A 17,807-nucleotide genomic window follows, 5' to 3' on the forward strand; every position below is an offset into this window, starting at 1 on the left:
TCAACCAATAAAGGACATAATTTATGAGATTCCTATGAGCTAATAGCAAAGGAGCACTTTGTAATCATCAATTGTATCAGCAATTAAAGATTACCTCTGGTTACACTGCAGCTTTTGTGGCAAACTCTGGATTGTCACCAATGCTCCTGATTGCTCTGACACGAAGTGACACCAACTTCCCATTGTGTAAGACTGACTGCCAAACCCCTGGCCTGAAGCTGAAAGAGAACTTTTAAATAATGTACCAATAAAGTAAATTATGCAAGCAATCGTTCCAGAAAGTGTCTGAACTCATCAACAGATTAGATAACAAAGAGGTCTTTTTACAAGTAACTTAAATAAGCAAATTGAAATGGGATTTCTTCAAGAGCTTCTTCAGCACTTTCTCAGCAGCTACTTGGGTTTCCTGGGCAATTTCATTAACTCTGGGACTTGCAAAGTCTATCATAAACATTGAAAATCCCCCTTTGTTTTTTTTCTCATGTGATGTTAAGGCACTTTCCTTCTCCACCAGCTGCTGGGCCAGCTGGCAATGTGGGGACAATGGCCTTTCTTGCATTCCTCCCTTTTACATTAACGGCATGGAGCAGGAGATGAATCCACAGAGCACCACAGCCCCAGCAGGCTCAGGGCTGCAGGTCAGTGCATCACTGCTGTGACCCTCAGCCTCCAAAGGGGTGAACAGGCACCAGAATGACCCATGCAGCATGGCAAAGGATGCTTCAGTGACCTTGTTTCTGCTGCCAAATATTGTTACATTGCCATTACCAGGGATTTCATCTCTAAAAGCCCTTATAGAGAGATCTAAACATCTTAGAGGTCTTCATCCCTATCTCCCTTTTGCATTAAAGAGAACTGTCACACTTGCTGCCATTTCAGTTAGATATGAGGAGGAGGAGTTTTTCCCCCAGAGGGTGGTGACGCACTGAACAGGTTGCCCAAGGAGGCTGTGGATGCCCCATCCCTGCAGGCATTCAAGGCCAGGCTGGACGTGGCTCTGGGCAGCCTGGTCTGCTGGCTGGCAACCCTGCACATAGCAGGGGGTTGGAACGAGATGAGCACTGTGGTCCTTTTCAACCCAGGCCATTCTGTGATTCTATGATTTGTTAGAGGAGAAATTATGTACCCAGCTCTGCAAACCATTTTGTGAACAGCCAGCTCCCACTTCTTTTTAAGTTAGACAAGCTAAAGTCTTTGGTAAAAACTGTTTCTGGGTCTCAATTAATACATTTATTTTAAGCATTTAAGTGACTTCTGTATAACCTGCAGCTGCTGTTACAATCCCAAAGAGAGGTTGGAGCTCAAAGGTGTTTCTCCTGTTACACTGCCAGAAACATGATGGACCCCAAGAGATACCTGTCTAAAAATGTTAACATCAGGTCCTCAGACCCTTCCATTCTGCATCTTAGTGGAGAAGCACATCACTGTCCTGGAGGTATGAGTGAGGGTTCTGGGATGGACCCGTGCCTCCACTAGTGGACGTCCTTTCTTTGGGAACAGTATTTCCATGGCTTTCCAGCCACCTTGTAATTGCTCCAGATGGTGGATAGACCTTAAGAGAAAAAAGATTATTGCTATTACGGATAGATGAGCAAATTCACCTACTTACTGGTATGCGAAGGGGGCATACCTGTGCCATCCCTGACATCTATTTCACAATGATAAAAACCACCCTCTGGAGATGCATATTTCTTCCTACTGACTCTATGCAGTCTGAGGTGACTAGCTCAGATTTAAACAATGAATTTTTAGATGAGTAACCTAGGTGACATAAATCCAATGCAAAAAGGAGAGGACACCTTTATGTGTGAGTAACAGCTGCTAATGACAATGAAAAAAAAACATTTTGGCCCAACATCTGATTTCTATTGCTTCAGCCCATACAGAAGGTAGCCGTTACTCCACACCAAAGTAGTAAGATGCTGTCATAAGATTCGTACTACAAACATATGTCTGAGCTGTAATAAATATATATTCATATTTTTTATGATGTATAGTGCTCCCAGCTGTAAGCATTGACATTATTATAATGGAGAGCAACGGGGGATACATTGTGTTAAATGGCCTGCAGTAATTGTGGCTCTGAATTGAGCTAATAACCATCAAAATGTGCCACAATATCTTGGAAGAGCATCTTTGCAGCTTATGCAAAAGTATAATGCTGAGATTCTTGGGTTTACTGAAGGCAAATGTCTCCTCACCTGTGAACCTGACTTGGGTGAAACCACTGTCCTGATGCTATATTTTCAGTTTGTATTTGGAAGCCTGCTGTAGGAATGGGTGATGACTGCCGTGCGGCCTCGCTTCATCACACAGCTCTGCAAGACAAGAACCCACAGCCAAAGGCATTGTGTCAGGATTAAGGAACTGGATTTTTCCTATCTCAATTTCATCTCATGCAATATAGTTCCAGTGACCTTAGTGCAGTCACACCCAACTTACCAGCAGGGAAACACATATCATACTGAAAGAATATAACTTCTATCTCTGTCACGAATTTCACTTCATGTGGCTGGAAATCAGCCTAGATTCGCATAACTGAACTTTCCCCCCCATTTCCAGCTGTGCCAATCCCCTGTTCCTCAGTCTTACCACTCTTCTTTTTAATTCTGTTTACATCAGAAATGATGGAGTTGGGAACATGGAATAGGCTGCCCAGGAAGGTGGTTGAGTCACCATCCCTGGATGTGTTCAACAACTGTTTGGATGTGGTGCTCAGGGCCATGATTGAGCAGAGGGCTGTTAGAGTTAGGGTAGGATGGTTGGGTTGGGGTTGGACTGGATGATCTTTAAGGTCTTTTCCAACCTGAGCAATTCTATCACTGTATGGAAGAGCAAGCTGGAGGAGGATGAGTTGAGTTTCATATTAAATTTGCTTTCCTTGATGTCAAGGAGCTATGTGGTCTATTGACAGACTATGCCACTTGGTCTCTGGGCCAGAGAGCAGGTCCTCATTCATTAACAGCAGGAAAATGTGGTCCTATTTCCTGAGAGCTACTTTTTCTCCTACAGCAGGCAGCTCCGTCATTTCTCCTCATCCTTGTACATTCATCATGGACAAGCAGCAGCCCAGGGCCCAGCTGTATCTTCTCAGCACCACCACCTTGCTGTGTAACTCTCCTGTAACCAGGAACAAGGCTTTCAGGCTGCTGCAACTCTTTTTTTCCTTTTTCCTTCCCTCTGATGACATACCACAGAGCTAGCAAATAAAGAGCAAAGGAACTGTCTCTACACCTCTAGTTCATCATACATTCCCCATTTGGCATGTAGTTGAATTCCCCTTCCACATGGTTTCGGTAACAGCGCAAAATAGCTCACCAGATTCGGGATGTATCACTGCTGTAAGACCACTCTTGTGCTGTAATGCTGGTTGTAAAGCAGTGTAGATGCCTCAGCCTCACAGCCCTCCATCTGCAATGCTCACATGGGAGACCTTCAGGAGAAAGACAGGGGCATCACATGGGTTATGGGAGGGAGCAGCATTGCCTGTTCAAGGTAATTTGCACTGGCACTTAGCAAGGGCTGACCTTCACCATGGCTGTGAGTTGCTGCTGAACACCAACTGTAGGTAAGACATCATGATGCACAGTTTCACTGACTTAACCTCTTCCTAACCCTTGCGTAAAAAACAGGCTGTTTAGTGAGTCAAGCAGCTGTATATGAGAGTAATGGTTTAATCAAAACCTCAACTAGAAAAACAAAAAGCAAAACAAAGAAAAAGATAGGGCAATAATGAGTCATTTCCAACACAAAACCAGCAATGATCCAATAGCCCTTTTCACCAGCAGGACAAGCTTACAAGCACATCCTATGTCTCTGCTTGCTAAATAAATCAGGCGACAAAATATCTAACCTCCACCAGCATATAATAGCAGTCAAGCAGCATGAGAAATCCGTGGTACAGTGCCCTCATCCACACCTTGGCCTAATTTTCTAACCTGTGTATTTGTTACCATAGAGAACGGATAAAGCAAACTGCAGGAGGGGACTCCTGCAGTGGAGGACTCACTGTGCAAAGGAAAACAAGCAGCAGCTGCAGCATGGAGCTGAGCATGAGGGAAAGTGGGCACCTGGATCTCCTGATCCCCTGGAAATAAGGCAGTAATAAAACATACAAGAGGAGAAGAGGAGATGCATGAAACACCACAAGAGATAAAGTGTTGGGAGTGATGAAGTAATAGAACCTAAGGAAAAAGAGTTTTGGTCAAACAAGTGAATAAAGGAGAGGGAAGAAAAAGAGAGAGAAGCAGAACCTAATTTTCCTAATTTTGCTTTAAAATAAGTGTGTCCTCTTGTCTTCACTCCTATCTTAGCTTCAGCTGGGATGGAATTGTTTTCTTCAGAGCATCTGCTATGACACTGTGTTTTGGTTCAAGGAGAAAAGCAATGCTGCCAACACCCCAATGCTTATCATCCATCACTAAGCAGTGTGCATGGACCCAAAGCCATTCCAGCTTCTCAGTGAAGGGCTATTGTGGAGCCCAAGGAGGGGAGGGGATAGAATCAGCACAGCTGACTTAAAGTGGCCAAAGGGATATTCCATACCATATGACAGCATGTGGAAGAGCTCTGAAGAGGGAAGGACTTCTGGCTCTTCTGCTCACTGGGGGGTGAGCAACTAGGAAGGCATCACTTGTTATAGACATTCATATATTGCCATCACTATAATCCTTTTCCTTTTCTCATCTGAGTAAATCTTTTTTTTTTTCCTATCCTCTCCCCCCCCCCCCCCCCCCCCGCCCATGGTGCTTCACCACCTGCTGGGTTCAAGCACAGCAGCTCCTGTCCCTCCCACACTGGACAGCCAACTGAAAACACTGACATGCAGATCCCTTTTTCTGTCATGAATAGAAGAGTGTTAAACATCTTCCATTTAGCAGTTTGTTTCCTCTACAGATCCTACACTTAAAGATCTAGCTAAAGCATGATGCAGTTATTTAAGGGTAGGGTCACTAAAAACAAATGTCCTATATCTACAGATGCATCTGCTAAATTCTCATCTGACCCAGCAGTGTCCTCCAGCACATTTTTTCCCTGCTAGTAACTGAAAAATCAAATTGTCAGGAAGCTGCACTTACCCCATATATCAATCCACTAAAAAACAGAAGCTGAAGGGATGCAGAGGAGGCGGAAACTGCAGCAAGGCATTTGTCAGATGCTGCACCTGCTCCCTGGCAGATTGCTAAATGCAGAGGATGTAGGAGTGAGCAAATCTAAACAAGGATATCCTTCCCTCACATTAGATGTGTGTTAGTGCTGAAGAAGAGCATCAATAGCATGCTCACAAGAGAGAAGTCTATTTGCTGCCAGAAAAAATGCAGATGTGGAAAGATTCAGGTCACAAAGTGTTTGGATGGGGGGGGGGGGGGGTCTGAGAGTATGAGCAGTAACACTGGTCCTTTCCAATGATTAATTTCAGCCTGAGGAAGTGGAAATACAGAAAACTAGGTGTTTCCAGGTGTAGCTCTACAGCTGAGGAAGCTTCAGCCTGTAGGTGTACCTCAGGCAGGCTGCTGTTCACAGTGGTCTCCAGGCTGAGAGCATTCATCAGATGAGAGCATTTAGAGCTGTACCAGCTGTGATTTAAGCAGAGGACATTATGAACATGGCTCTTCCCACCACTGGTAGGACAGGAAGCAGCTGCACTCTGTGCTCAGAATATGGCAGCATGCAGCAGAGGGGGGCAGCTGGGGGCTGGAAGCAGACATCTCTTCAACCAATACAACTGAAGCATCAAGGATGTATGCCCGTGGCCTAAAGAAAATGAAGTGCAAGGGATAACATCAGACTCTTGCTACTCCAAAAGCACTCTAGAGATAAAAGAGAATCTCCAGTACCAGGATCTGTGAAGTTATTGAGTACAAGGGGGATTGATTTTAACATCACCTCAAGCCATCTAGCACAATTTCTCATCTGTCCTAAGGCTGCTGGGGCCACATCAGAACCAGATCTGTTCAGAGCACAGCAGCATCAGACTAACTAGGTACTGTGAGATGTGCAGCTGTTTTCAGAAATACAGCAGAAATAAGCAACATTTAGCATATATCACAGTGAAATACTGACACTTAGGTACATGCCATCAGAAAACTGGGATGGAGGATAGTAGCCAAAAGATGTGATACAGTAATGAGACAGACTGGGGAGTTCCAATTTGATGAAAACCTGCATTCTCTTGGGTCAAAAATGTTGAAGGGGAAGACGGTTTGATTTGCACAGAGAATGAGATCCCTGTGAGTAACTGAAAGTGGACATGTTATGGGAGAGCTTCGCAGAGGTTTGAAGAACAATTAACATGAATCGGAGACTTATTCCTAGATGCAAACAAATTTCTTAACTACGTAGTCACTGCAGTTACAATGGCTAGGGTTGCATTACCTTCAGTCCAGATAACTGGGAAGGTGTTATAAGCAGACAGTCTAAAAGATGCCTTTTGATTAGGCAGTATCTTATAGGAAAATAAACAAAGGGAAGAAAAGCCACAGAAATTTAGAAGGGCATCAAAGCTGTGAAGGGTCCAGGGCACAAATTTTACGAGGAGATGCTGAGGGAGCTGGGATTGTTCAGTCTGGAGAATGGGAGGCTCAGGGGAGAATTCACTGCTCTCTACAGTTACCTGAAGGGAGGCTGTAACAAGGTTGGGGCCAGGCTCTGCTCCCAGATAATGCAATAGGATGAGAGGTGATGGCCTTAAGTTGCAGCTGGGGAGGTTCAGGTTGGCTGTTAGGGAAAACTTATTCTCTGAAAGAGTGTCCAGGTGCTGGCACAGGGTGCTCAGGGAGTGGTGGGGTCACCGTCCCTGGGGATGTCCCAGAACTGTGGAGGTGTGGCACTGAGGGACATGGTAGGTGGGTATGGGCTGGACTAGATATCTTACAGGTCCCTTCCAACCTTAATGATTCTACGTACTCTCTATTTCACCTATATGGCAGTATAACAATCAATCTCTCATGTGTGGTATATTTCCACAGCTCCAAGAGATAAACATCTGTCCTGTATGGAGCCAGGATTTCCACTCAGTTATCCTTGTGGGTTCCTTCCAATTCAGGGTATGACTTTATGATTCTCTATGATCTATCTTATAGGCAAGAACTGGAAATAAAGGAGAGGGATATGAACCTTACTCACACCTTCCAGTACCTAAGGAACCACATTAACACAAACCAGCCTGAGCAGAGGGTCTCTAAATACAATGCCATGAGTAGACTCCAGCTCTCCTGTCTGTGCCCTGGGTTGCTCAGAGAGCAAGCTAAAGGAGAAAACGCTTCATCTGTAGGAACTGGCAATTGTGAATGTGCCTGGTCTGCTCTGCATCAGCAGCTCCTGATGATGATGCACAAAGAGCAGATGGTAGTATGGGTAGCTCTGGGCAAAGCTGGAGCAAACTAGCCAATTCCATTAATCTCTCCCCTGTCAGGCTTACTCTCAATATATGGTAGTTACACTGGCAGCTGATTTACCATTCAGCCCTGTCTGCTGGCACAGGTGTTAGCTGTATCTATTTGATAACATCATACTTTTTATAATTGTATCATTCTGAAATTAAAATAACTTAACAACTAAAAAGCCTAGCACAGGCTCCCACTGCCCTGCACCTTCAGCCAGCCTTTGACAACTTCAGCAAGCAGGTGTGAAGTGGCCCCACTCAGGAGGTACAGGACAGGGAGGATCAGAGCCAGATCCCAAGTGATGGAGGCTGGCAGGCTTCCTCTGAAATCAGTGTGCAGCTCCAGCAGTGGAGACCATGCCAGCTTCCAGAGAGAGCAGGTTTTCTTGCAGCCCTAATAGCCAAAGTGCTCTGCACATTTTTTACTTAAACACGTCCACTCTCATCACCCATCACACCTGGACACATGGGGACATTCACACAGCATCACTTTCTTACAGATTATCTTCTGGTGACACAGCAAAGAGAAGCAAGGCAGGGCCACAGATGGAAAGAGACACCTGCCAGGTGCTTTCTCATTTTTGTATCTGGCAGTTCTGCTCTCCTTTATTACTCCTATCATTCTAAGGGTTTTCCTCTCTGAACTTTCAGTACTGCACAACTGTTCAGACGTCCCTAATAAACCTCATGTGTCAGCTGACCTTGCTCAGACCACTATGAATAATGAATGCCACAGAGATAACATCTGTCAAAAAGAAAGCCCTCCTGAGTGTTTCATTGACTGCTCTCCACTCCTGTTCAGCATTAACACCATCAGGAGCAGAGACCCCATTGATCTCCTCCCCACTTGCCTGGCTAGAGATGCTTTGCAACAGCAAGAGGCACTCACTGCCCTCTGGGCTGTCCTCATTACACGGCACATTCCATCACACAAAGTCCATAAAGAACACCACCACACACAGAACCTACACAGGCACTAGCCACCATCAGCTCTAAGGATGTGCTCATCATTGCAAACTGATGCTGTCCATACAGAAAGCTTTAGCTCTCATCTTAGCCCAACCAAACTTGGTACACGAGGAGTCACCAAGGAAATAAAACAATAGATAAAAAAACTACTAGAAATCTGCCAACAGCCTGCACTAAGACAGTAAATTCCCTAGCACTTAGCTGGTTGGTCCTTAAAAACCAATGCTGTAGCATTATTTACTAGCCATATGTAGCTTGGAGCTACAGGTCCCAATAGGCACTAAGGGGGTGCAGTGCAGGTCCATGCAGGCAGCAATAGCTATTAGCTACCAGCCATGTCCCAATACTGCAGTCTGGCACCTGAGCTGTCTTGCACTCAGACTGCGCAGTAGCCAGGCCAGAATCCCTTCAAACAAAGTCTATAGCCTGTGCTGGCAGGCTAAATGAGCACTGTAAGCTTCTCTAGCCTTGAACTACCTGAGGCAAAGTTAGTGCAACTCTTTATGGTTTCACTAATCTCACTGGAATGATATTGATCTACACCAGCTGAGAATATATCCCATTTATAATTTCTTCACCAGTTCAAACCAGCATGATAACATGATACCAGCAGAAGGTGAGCCAGCCCACTGGCATGCTGTGGGGCTACTGAGGAGCAACCCTTGCTGATCCAGACAGTAATTCAGTCCATTTAAACACTCAGGTTTTTTTCTTTCTCACTTTGATTCAGAATCTGTCAGTCATTGTGGAGAAGACAAGGCAGTGCAGCAGGTGCTTGGAGACCCACACTGAATTATGCACAGCAGAAAATCTACAAAATATACTTAAAGAGCTGGAAATTCATCATGTTTGACTGAAAATTGCAGAGATAACCCTAATTTCCAGGTTAAATATTTCATCAATTAAAGCTGCATTTGCAATCCTTTCTTATTTGTCTGCCAGTCTGCATCTACTGCTGAAACAAAACCATCACCATAACAGAAATCAAAAAGGGTATTTGATGCCCTGTGTGTATGGCAGCCTAAGGGTTTAGGGAGGTTTTCGGTGTGTTTTAAAGAATAGGAGTTTCAGCTAATTAATTTTTTCCATGTATTTGCTTTAGTTTGTGGAATGCCATAGTTCCTATTAATAGAAACAGGTAATTAGATGAGAAAATGAATCAAGCTTTGCCACACACATTGTGCTTACAGAGTTGAAAGGGCAATATTCATATTTAGGAGAATACAATAGCTGCTTACAACTGAACAAACTCCTGCTGAACCATCCCATTCATAAAACATATGCAAGCATACTTCAACCCTCAAGCCTCTCATGAGCCCAGCTGCATCCTCAGTGTGTCTTCCAGATCTGTAAGGTCCAACCCATGGAGTTACTGCACTAAACAGTGATGTACTTTGCTTAAATCTAAATTAAAGCCTGCAGAGCCTTTGGCAGCCCAACTATTGCCAAACTCCTTGCAAAGATGTCATTAGTAAAAAGCAGGTTTGCAAGTGATAAAATCGGTTCTGAAAGCAGTGATAATGGGGAACCTTGCTCTCTGCAACTCAGTTACTTTAATACATCTGCACAGTGTTGGGCTTACATGGCAAGGTTTTGGTGAGATCAAAGATCAAAGGTGAGAGGAGAGAGGGAGGTCTGCAGCCACTTCTGCTGCTGGTGCTGAGCAGAGCCTCACAGGTGACACGGAGCCTCAGCCTACAGCACCTGGCACCCACAGCCACCTGCTGGCTTCCAGTGAGGTGCTCATCCCAGCACCCAACAAGCTATGTTTTGAGGTACTATTGCTTCATTCTAAAATTATCTTTCCAAACCTCACTTGTACACATCATCCCCCTTTAAATTGATTAGTCATTATAATTGACTAAATTTGATTTAGTTTTGATTCTGATTAACTATTTTTGAACCTTTTGCACATCCTGAACCTTCACACACATCCCTCCCTATGCTGAGATCCCATGTCTTGGATATTAATGACACACATTCTGTCACTTTAAAAGATACATGTTTTTTGGCTACAAGATAAAAAGACCAAAACGCTGAAATTCTAACTTTGTCTTTTTTTTTTAATTAAAAAAAGTCAATAAAAAGCATACTACCTTGAATATTTATTCTGGGACTATATATCTAAGAAATTTGTTTGCAGTTCCAACACAACAAGGTTTGTTAGTTGGGAAAGGTAAAAGAATGGTGAGGAGATTGGGGTTGAATTATTGCTGGAATATCTGCACCAACTGAGTCCAAAAAGAATTTGATACACTCATAAATCCAACCACTTTCTAAGGTGCATTTTGGAAGTTTTTACAGCCATTATTGTGTTGGGCAGAGTGAGGAGTATGTGGGCTTCTTTTAATTCTAGAAGAGAATCAGATGAACTGCTCCCTTGTCCATAAATCACATACAACATTACCAGAATTATTCAAAAACCCACAGGCTCCAGCTGAGATTAAGCCCTTACTGTACAGACAGGTGGCAGGAGATAATATCTGTTCTTAAGAATTTATGATATACATGAGAAAAAAAGTTAAAGGCTACCAGCAGTATTTCCATTTTTCATACAGAAAGCCATGACGGGGTGAGCTGAGGTGAATTGGTTTTAATTCCATCTCACTGAAATTCAACAAATTCACTCTCTACGGTCTAGAAAGCATATTGAGATCATCTATGGAAAAGAGATGCAGAAATACTGTCATTCTGTAATCACGCCTTCTTAATTCACCCATTTGCCCAATCTCTTTCTTAGTAACCCCCTGCTTGCTTTAATGGAAGTCCAGAGATAGGACCTGCTCACCAAGGGCCTGATGTTTGAAGTTACTCTACTACATCCTGTCAGATACATAACCTTAGATACCTGCTTTAGAAATTGTATGGGAATTGCTAGGTCATGGCCGGAACCAATGCTTGAGCAACAGGTGAGAAGGTGTGGCTAAACCAGGGAGCTCAGTTGCAAGCAATGCAGAAAGGTCCACCCCTCCTTACCCTCATTTAATGGTTAGCACCCAAGGGAGCAGCATCTTTCTTTAGAGATTGTACTCTTCTGGAGATCATAGAATTGTTCAGGTTGGAAAAGAACTTAAAGATCATCCAGTCCAACCCCAACCCAACCATCCTACCCTAATTCTAACAGCCCCCCGCTCAGTCATGGCCCTGAGCACCACATCCAAACGGTTGTTAAACACATGCAGGGATGGTGACTCAACCACCTCCCTGGGCAGCCCATCCCAGTGCTTAACAACCCTTTCTGTGCAGAAGTATTTCCCAATATCCAACCTAAACCTCCCCTGGCACAACTTGAGGCCATTTCCCCTCGTCCTGTCACCTGTCAGCAGTGAGAAGAGACCAACCCCGCTCTGCTGCAATCACCTTTCAGGTATTGCTCTCTGCCAATAAGGTCTCCCCTCAGCCTCCTCTTCCCCAGACCAAACAGCCCCAGTTCCTTCAGTCTCTCCTCATAGGCCATATTTTCCCAGCCCTTCCCCAGCCTTGTTGCCCTTCTCTGGACCTGCTCCAGCACCTCCGTGTCCTTTCTGTACTGAGGTGCCCCAAACTGAACACAGTACTTGAGGTGAGGGCTCACCAGTGTCACCAGCCTTCAGAAAGGGTGAGTCACCTTCTCCTATATCGCTTTCTAAACTAAATCCTAATGTACACCTCTTTAAGTGTGCACCTATCCTAAGTGGAAGGCATTATCATTGTTTCATAGTCATTGAAGAGAAATGGACATGATTTCTGGATTATTCTTCTGACCTGTTTCTCACCTTATCTCATATAAGTCAGATTAATTTTCCTCTAAGAGCACCCATTCATCTCCTGTCATCATTAACAGGATCTAGGTGTTTGGTCAGATTTCTGTAATCATGCAGAAGAGTCCCACCTACAGAACTTTGAAAGAGTACCCTAAGGTTTTCAGGATCTCCTACTGACATCTAAATGTACCATCATCCCTTTTGAAATCCAGGCCTTAATGCCTGAAGGCTCCCCTCTGCCCACCTCCGCTTTCCCCTAAGCTGCCCATGTCTCAGAGGTCCAGGCAACACAGCAAGCAGCTCTGCCAGCTTTGTTTGCCTGTCAGGCTGACTGCAGTGGACTCCAGCTGCCAGAGGTCCTTTCCAGACCTGAGCTGGAAGCAGCTCTCAGTGTCAGGTCTCACATGTCTCTGCTGGAGCTGCCATGTTCCACCTGTGATCACATTCACCTAATGAATCATAGAATGATAGCATGGCCTGGGTTGAAAAGGACCACAATGCTCATCCAGTTCCAACCCCCTGCTATGTGCAGGGTCGCCAACCAGCAGACCAGGCTGCCCAGAGCCACATCCAGCCTGGCCTTGAATGCCTCCAGGGATGGGGCATCCACAGCCTCCTTGGGCAACCTGTTCAGTGCGTCACCACCCTCTGGGGGAAAAACTTCCTCCTCATGTCCAACCTAACCCCCCCCCCCCCCCCCCCTCCCGTCTCAGTTTAAAACCATTCCCCCTTGTCCTATCACTATCCACCCTCATAAACAGCCATTCCTACTCCTGAATGGTGAAGAAATTGCTTTCTTACTTCACTTGATTGTGTTCATCTGGTGCACTTCACTTAGCATTGCTGAAGACAAGCAGAGGTGAGCATAAGAAGTGCTGCACAGAGATTTTCCAGCAGCTGAATGGCTGAGGTTTCCTAGCTGTCATGGCTTTGACTGGGATAGATTTAATTTTCTTCATAGAGGTCCATGTAGTATTTTGTATTTTTAATTAAAATAGTGATAACCCAGTAATACTTTAGTTGTTAGAGAGCAGTGCTTGCAGAGAACCTGGTACTTTTCTGTTTCTTGTGCTGCTAGAAAGGGGCTGGGAAAGGACACAGCCAGAACAGACAACCAAAGAGATGTCCCACACCATATGGCAGTGTACTCCGCAATAGGAGATGGGGTAAAGAAAGAGGAGGGGGAGGGCATTCAAAGTGAGGGCATTTGTCTTCTCAAGAAACCATGGTATGCAATGAGCCCTGCTTTCCTGGGGGGGGAGTGGCTGAGCAACTGCCTGCCAATGGGAAGCAGTAAACTAATTCCTTGTTATTCTTTGATTGAGTGCAAAAACTTTACTTTAGCCAGAAAAGTGTCTTTTTTTTCAACCCACAAGTCCTTGCACTCTCCTGCCTTTCTCAATCTCTGCCCCATCCCATCTGGGGAGAACAAGTGGCTGCGTGGTGCTGAGCTGGGTTCACCACAACATCAGCCCACCAAAACCCTGTGCTCAGAGCTTGTTGAGATGGAGAGATGCAATCAGCTGCTCTGTAGCTCTGAAACAGGAAGAAAAAAATGTCTTTGCATTTTTTATGCCTAATTTAATGGAGTAACCTTCTGCTCTGCTCCTCTGGAAGTCAACAACACATCCGCTATATCACTGCATCAGCAATACCTGTTTTGAAAGTGAACTCCTAGGCTATTTTTAAGAGCTGAATCAGCTGCTTTGCTATTCCATTCTAGATGGCAGAGGGAAGCAATCCTGGAGCAACAATCCCAAGAGCACCAGTCCCTACAAGCATTTCACAGCAACTAGAGGCTCAAAACAAACTGGAAAGGAGACCTGGAATCCCTGGACGAAACAGTAAATTGCTAACCCTGCTGGGCTCTAAGTGCAGAGTACTATATAATATTAATACAATAGTGAGTCTAATGTTTAATATAATGGAAGTGAAGGACTTGCAGAAGTATGAAGTTGTGCTGTCCTAGATTTAATTATTAGACTTGATTGCATAATTTTCCTGGTAGATGCACACTTACAGCTTGCAACAGCAGAAGTGTCTACTCCCCAAGGCCTGGTTTCCAGAGCAAAAAAGGTACTGTATCTGGGCTCACTCCATCTTCCACCCCTTTCAGTATGCATGCATATCTCAGAACCAGCTTGCAGACCACTGCATGCTGCCTGGATGAGCAAGCCTGGAAACCTTTCTGCAGTGCAGTTGCTGTAAGTTCTGGGTGCTCCAGAGGGCACACTCCTGCAGTGCCTGCAGTCACTGTTACAAATATACTGTGTGTGCAATCAGCAGAACTGCCTGGCCCTCAGGTTAAATGCTAGCACCGCTAAATGGGTTATCATCTTCTTTCAGATCATGAGATTATTAAGGCCTCGAGGAAACTGATGCACCACCACTAATTTGCAGGTTGGGAATAAAACTGTTCAAATCCTGAAACGCCACATGCTTCCTTCTCCCTTCTGCTCTCAGCAGAACTACCTAAGTGCTCACAGTGAACACACAAGGTGATCAATCATCTCCTCTCCCTCCTGCTCAGCAAATCTTACACTCCAACATCCAAAGGGATTAAAACCAGGAAGTCTAAATACTACCAAGTCTGTAAACTCTGTACAGAAGTACCCAGCTGTCCCATGCAAACACTGCAGGAGTTCAAACATTCAAGCTCAAGAAGAAACGTCAGGCAACCTGCAGGAACTGTGGGAATGTTACTGAAGTGTTCACTTTCAGAGCATGATAATCACAAAGAAAGTGAGAAAAACAATTCAGGTATTCTGCCAAAGAGAAAACAAAGATAACACTGTCTAATCCTTCTCACAAATGGATGCAATAAATGCATTTATTTGATAAGCACAGGTTGGTTTCTCACATCTGGTGGACAGCACACACTAACAGAAGCAAATTAAGTCATGCAAGTTGAGGTGGAGCCTCTACTAAGTGCTGCAAAGCAAATTAAGAATATTTAAGACACAAGAAGAGTTTTAGGGTAGATGAACCTCCCTGAGCTCCAATATGGCACAGCTGGGTTGCTGCCTCTTCCTGAGATGGTTCATTAAAAGCTGTGCTGGGGCTTCTTCACTACAAGTGTAGCAAAACATATACTGCCTGACCTTGCATACAGCAGGTAAAATAGCAGCTGCTGATCCTACTTGCAGGGGGTTGATAGCTTTCTCAGCTAGAAAAAGACTGAGGCTGTGTGCTCTCCTCTTTGGAGACAGCTTTCCAAGGCTGCCTGGACACGGCCTGGGTACCCTGCTGGGTACATCACTGCTGGAGTAGGGACTCGTCCAGATGGACTCAGATCTGCCCAGCCACCTTCAACTGCTTTGCAATCCTGGGCTTTATGCCTCTGTTCTGACTGATCAAGCAAGTAATGCCCTTTCTTATACCAAAAATAAGTCAGTGTAGTTGTAGTGGTGACAGCTACACCTGACCTCATCACAGGGACAGGCAATATAAATACTTATGTTTTCTACCCAGTAAAGCTGCATCCCACCTATAATGCTATAATGGGATGGAAAGTACTGTAATAATAGCAGGGTGGCAAAGTCTTCAACTACAGCAAATAAGAACAAGCCCAGATGCAGCAGCCACAAAAAATGAAGAAAAAGATCTGCTTACCTATGGAAGGCTTAGGGTATGCAGGGATCTCCAGGAAGAGATTCTCACCTGCACTGCCAGCCCTTAAATGAAGGCTGGGAAGGGGTGGATCCTGCTGCACCCCTTCATCACTCAGCAGCATTGCATGCATCTGAGCTCCTCTGGGCTGGTCTTGCCTTCCCACCAGGTGCTCAATCACTGCTTTGGGCCATGACTTAGCATTGCCACTACACCACCTATGATGGGTTGTGTTCTCAGCAGGCATCTCTCAGCTGACAGTAGTAGTAAAAAAATCCCAATAAACCAGAAGGGAGAAATGAGATCAGTTTTAGGATGTACAGCTCTTATACAGAAAATTGGTGCAATGGAAGATCAGTTACTTTGCTGAACTTAAAAATAGAATAAATGGAAGTAAAAAATGAAGGAAATATCTGTTAAGAATCATTTCATTTTCTCCTCCATTTTGAGCACTGGCAACAGAGAATCATGCAATCTGTTAGAAATTTATCTACATCCAAAGCAGTTGCTTTTCTGTAAGAAAATTAGAAGTTCTACATCTGAGACTGCAATAGGAAACAAATAAAGATATACATGTTTGTAGTGGCAATGGATTTCTAAAGGAAAATTGTGAATCAACTGTAATAAAATATACTTAAGAAATCCTCTATTAGCAAACAGCCATTGAGAACGATATAAATTTAAAGAGATTCTCCTGAATTTTGCAAATACGTTTTGAAATTGGGGTCACAATATGATTTTCACAAGAAAAAAAAAAAAAAAAGAAATATATTGACTTCATAGTGACAATTTTTCTGGAATCATTGAAACGTTTCAGAAATATCAGCACACAGAAGCACCCAAAAGCAATAAAACTGAATGAGTAGACTTACAGAACGGTTGTCTACCCCTCTGATTGTCCAAAGGGGTAAAGCATGGTGCCTTTGGTGGAACATTTTGGCCAGCTTTGCAGACAGACAGCATCATGGTTAGGCCAGGCAGCAATAACAGCAATATTAGCAGATAACTCGTATTTATGTCAGTTCATACAGTGCCTCAGGAGAACTCAGATATGATTCTGCTCTTTGCAGTTCCTTGTTGACATCAGCACTGCAGCAGACAGCTTTCAAGGGGCACACAACCCTCCTCACTTCCCAAAAAATCTCTCTCCAGCAATTCTGCTTGCGAAAATGTAAGCACAAGGTCCTCTCACTGTCCATGAGCAGATGTTGTCTGGGGAACAACGCTTGCTTTATATTTGTAGGACCTACCGCAGTCCTAGAGGTCACAGTCTGGGCTGCTGAAGAGCAGCAACAATCAGAACCCAAGCTCTGGTTTCAGTGGGTGAAGTGATGTGTTTTCATATGATGGCAAGTATTACAGCGAATTCAAAGGGCTGATCAAAGGGCTCAGCCTGAAATAAACAAACATTGTAATAGCCTCTTCTCCTCCGAGAAGTGGCAATCCAAAGCTTGTCTGAATGAAAAGAACTCTCCATCTCTGTGGTCTGTCTCAGCTGGAACAGGTGGTTTTTATGCAGTGTTTGCCTGTAAGTTCCACAGTGCTACTTTTAGAAGCGGATAATGTTTCTAGGCTGATAGATATATAAGAAATATCTATATATAGCAAATATATATGGGTATATCTACAGGTCTCCATGACTTCTATTACAAAGCATTAAGCAACACATTGACTTACTGTTAGCAGAGAGCACCCAGCTTCAGGATTGCCATAGGATTTTGGAACTGCCAAAGAATGTATTCACTTCACTGACAGGTTGTTACAAGATGCTTTTAACATAGGCTTCTGCAAGAAATGATGTTTAACATGAAATACACTGCACTTTTTTTTTTTAACATTTATTTCACCTGTCTGCTTGTTTTGTGTTCATTCCAAGATATTATGCATATAAACCCTACTTTTAAATTGAACTCTTCTGTTTGTGATTACTGTGTGCAGATTCTTGAAGGACGTTTTAAGTATATTTTAACTGCTGCCTCTGGGGTTGTTTTAGTAGTTAATTTTTAAAGTACTGTGTTATTAAGCCATAAATATTCCTGTAACAGAAACTGTGAGTTCTGGAAGGTTTCCTGTGGGACACTTTCAGATTTTTCCCAATAAAG

General features: G+C 44.1%; 1 long non-coding RNA gene across 1 annotated transcript; it reads right to left on the reverse strand.

The window, feature by feature from the left end:
* Window positions 1-1,182: 1,182 nt before the first annotated feature.
* Window positions 1,183-15,748, reverse strand: LOC101750844. The gene is made up of 4 exons (XR_006938911.1): window positions 15,709-15,748; window positions 3,319-3,433; window positions 2,202-2,318; window positions 1,183-1,552 (listed from the first exon to the last, which is right to left on the reverse strand). It is a non-coding gene; the product is annotated as an uncharacterized LOC101750844 (long non-coding RNA).
* Window positions 15,749-17,807: the final 2,059 nt, after the last annotated feature.

Source organism: Gallus gallus, chromosome 3 (genome assembly GCF_016699485.2).
Source record: "Gallus gallus isolate bGalGal1 chromosome 3, bGalGal1.mat.broiler.GRCg7b, whole genome shotgun sequence".
Lineage (NCBI taxonomy): Eukaryota > Metazoa > Chordata > Aves > Galliformes > Phasianidae > Gallus > Gallus gallus.